Below are 3,570 nucleotides of genomic sequence, written 5' to 3'. Positions count from 1 at the left end.
TATAAACAAGTTTTGTAAAATAAACCCGTCTAAAAAAGCTTTTCTTTCTATAAGTCAAACTTTTTAAGGGAAAACTATCTTAAGAAACTTTTGAAAAAAAGCTTTTCATAATAAACATTTGTGAAATTATAAAAAAGCTTTTCTGAAATATAATTTTATAAAAAAAAACTATTCAAAATAAAACTTTGTAATAACTTTTAAAGGAAATAATATAACTTTTAAAGAAAACTTTCCAAAGGATACTTTTCTTAAGAAGCTTTTATCTAAAAAAAACATTATAAAGATATATTCTATGAGAAATTTTTAAAAATGAAAACTTTCTATAGTAACTTTTTTTGAAATAATACTTTTTTAAGAAATTATTGCAAAAGAAAACTTCTCTAAAAAACTTGTATCTAAAAAATGTATCTAAATAAACTTTTCCATAGCAAATTTCTGTAAAATTTCTAAAGAAAAAGAAGAAAATTTTCCAAAGAGACTTTTTAAGAAGAAAACTCTCTAAAAAACGTTTCTAAAACTTTGTAAAGAGAGTTTTCTAGAAGAAAACTTTTTCATAAACTTTTGAAGAATAAAATTTCTAAAGAAAACTTTCTGAAGAAAACTTTCTAAAGTAACTTTTCTAGAAGAAAACTTTCGAAAGAAACTTTTCTATAAGAAAACTTTTTGAAGAAACTTTTCCATAAGAAAACTTTTTGAAGAAACTTGTTTATAAGAAAACTTTCTAAAGAAACTTTTCTGTAAGAAAACTTTCTAAAGTAGTAGTTTTTAATGAGGTAGTTAGTTTGGTAGTTAGTTAGTTAGTTAGTTAGTTAGTTAGTTAGTTAGTTAGTTAGTTAGTTAGTTAGTTAGTTAGTTAGTTAGTTAGTTAGTAGTTAGTTAGTTAGTTAGTTAGTTAGTTAGTTAGTTAGTTAGTTAGTTAGTTAGTTAGTTAGTTAGTTAGTTAGTTAGTTAGTTAGTTAGTTAGTTAGTTAGTTAGTTAGTTAGTTAGTTAGTTAGTTAGTTAGTTAGTTAGTTAGTTAGTTAGTTAGTTAGTTAGTTAGTTAGTTAGTTAGTTAGTTAGTTAGTAGTTAGTTAGTTAGTTAGTTAGTTAGTTAGTTAGTTAGTTAGTTAGTAGTTAGTAGTTAGTTAGTTAGTTAGTTAGTTAGTTAGTTAGTTAGTTAGTTAGTTAGTTAGTTAGTTAGTTAGTTAGTTAGTTAGTTAGTTAGTTAGTTAGTTAGTTAGTTAGTTAGTTAGTTAGTTAGTTAGTTAGTTAGTTAGTTAGTTAGTTAGTTAGTTAGTTAGTTAGTTAGTAGTTAGTTAGTAGTTAGTTAGTAGTTAGTTAGTTAGTTAGTTAGTTAGTTAGTTAGTTAGTTAGTTAGTTAGTTAGTAGTTAGTTAGTTAGTTAGTTAGTTAGTTAGTTAGTTAGTTAGTTAGTTAGTTAGTTAGTTAGTAGTTAGTTAGTTAGTTAGTTAGTAGTTAGTTAGTTAGTTAGTTAGTTAGTTAGTTAGTTAGTTAGTAGTTAGTTAGTTAGTAGTTAGTTAGTTAGTTAGTTAGTTTAGTTAGTTAGTTAGTTAGTTAGTTAGTTAGTTAGTAGTTAGTTAGTTAGTTAGTTAGTTAGTTAGTTAGTTAGTTAGTTAGTTAGTTAGTTAGTTAGTTAGTTAGTTAGTAGTTAGTTAGTAGTTAGTTAGTAGTTAGTTAGTAGTTAGTTAGTTAGTTAGTTAGTAGTTAGTTAGTTAGTAGAAGAAAACTTCTCTAAAAACTTGTCTCTAAGAAATGTTTCTACATAAACTTTTCACTAGAAAACTTTTGTAAAATTTCTAAAGAGAAAGAAGAAAATTTTCCAAAGAGACTTTTTAAGAAGAAAACTCTCTAAAAACGTTTCTAAAACTTTGTAAAGAGAGTTTTCTAGAAGAAAACTTTCTCATAAACTTTTGAAGAATAAAAATTTCTAAAGAAAACTTTCTGAAGAAAACTTTCTAAAGTAACTTTTTTAGAAGAAAATTTTCGAAAGAAACTTTTCTATAAGAAAACTTTTTGAAGAAAACTTCTCCATAAGAAAACTTTTTGAAGAAACTTTTTTATAAGAAAACTTTCTAAAGAAACTTTTCTGTAAGAAAACTTTCTAAAGTAGTAATTTTTAATGAGAAATCTCTCAAATGTAACGTGTCATAGTTAGTTAGTTAGTTAGTTAGCTAGTTAGTTAGTTAGTTAGTTAGTTAGTTAGCTAGTTAGTTAGTTAGTTAGTTAGTTAGTTAGTTAGTTAGTTAGTTAGTTAGTTAGTTAGTTAGTTAGTTAGTTAGTTAGTTAGTTAGTTAGTTAGTTAGCTAGTTAGTTAGTTAGTTAGTTAGTTAGCTAGTTAGTTAGTTAGTTAGTTAGTTAGTTAGTTAGTTAGTTAGTTAGTTAGTTAGTTAGTTAGTTAGTTAGTTAGTTAGTTTAGCTAGTTAGTTAGGTAGTTAGTTAGTTAGTTAGTTAGTTAGTTAGTGTTAGTTAGTTAGTTAGTTAGTTAGTTAGTTAGTTAGTTAGTTAGTTAGTTAGTTAGTTAGTTAGTTAGTTAGTTAGTTAGTTAGTTAGTTAGTTAGTTAGTTAGTTAGTTAGTTAGTAGTTAGTTAGTTAGTTAGTTAGTTAGTTAGTTAGTTAGTTAGTAGTTAGTTAGTTAGTTAGTTAGTAGTTAGTTAGTAGTTAGTTAGTTAGTTAGTTAGTTAGTTAGTTAGTTAGTTAGTTAGTTAGTTAGTTAGTTAGTTAGTTAGTTAGTTAGTTAGTTAGTTAGTTAGTTAGTTAGTTAGTTAGTTAGTTAGTTAGTTAGTTAGTTAGTAGTTAGTTAGTTAGTTAGTTAGTTAGTTAGTTAGTTAGTTAGTTAGTTAGTTAGTTAGTAGTTAGTTAGTTAGTTAGTTAGTTAGTTAGTTAGTTAGTTAGTTAGTTAGTTAGTTAGTTAGTTAGTAGTTAGTTAGTTAGTTAGTTAGTAGTTAGTTAGTTAGTTAGTTAGTTAGTTAGTTAGTTAGTTAGTTAGTTAGTTAGTTAGTTAGTTAGTTAGTTAGTTAGTTAGTTAGTTAGTTAGTTAGTTAGTTAGTTAGTTAGTTAGTTAGTTAGTAGTTAGTTAGTTAGTTAGTTAGTTAGTTAGTTAGTTAGTTAGTTAGTTAGTTAGTTAGTTAGTTAGTTAGTTAGTTCGTAGTTAGTAGTTAGTTAGTTAGTTAGTTAGTTAGTTAGTTAGTTAGTTAGTTAGTTAGTTAGTTAGTAGTAGTTAGTTAGTTAGTTAGTTAGTTAGTTAGTTAGTTAGTAGTTAGTTAGTTAGTTAGTTAGTTAGTTAGTTAGTTAGTTAGTAGTTAGTTAGTTAGTTAGTTAGTTAGTTAGTTAGTTAGTTAGTAGTTAGTTAGTTAGTTAGTTAGTTAGTTAGTTAGTTAGTTAGTAGTTAGTTAGTTAGTTAGTTAGTTAGTTAGTTAGTTAGTTAGTTAGTTAGTTAGTTAGTTAGTTAGTTAGTTAGTTAGTTAGTTAGTTAGTTAGTTAGTAGTTAGTTAGTTAGTTAGTTAGTTAGTTAGTAGTTAGTTAGTTAGTTAGTTAGTTAGGTTAGTTAGTTAGTTAGTTAGTTAGTTCGTT

This window comes from Lucilia sericata, unplaced genomic scaffold, assembly GCF_015586225.1.
Source record: "Lucilia sericata isolate MDLA Ls3-8-SP2 unplaced genomic scaffold, ASM1558622v1 Contig001041F_arrow, whole genome shotgun sequence".
Taxonomy (NCBI): Eukaryota; Metazoa; Arthropoda; class Insecta; order Diptera; family Calliphoridae; genus Lucilia; species Lucilia sericata.
The sequence above is the reverse complement of the archived record's forward strand: the minus strand, read 5'-3'. Positions refer to the sequence as shown.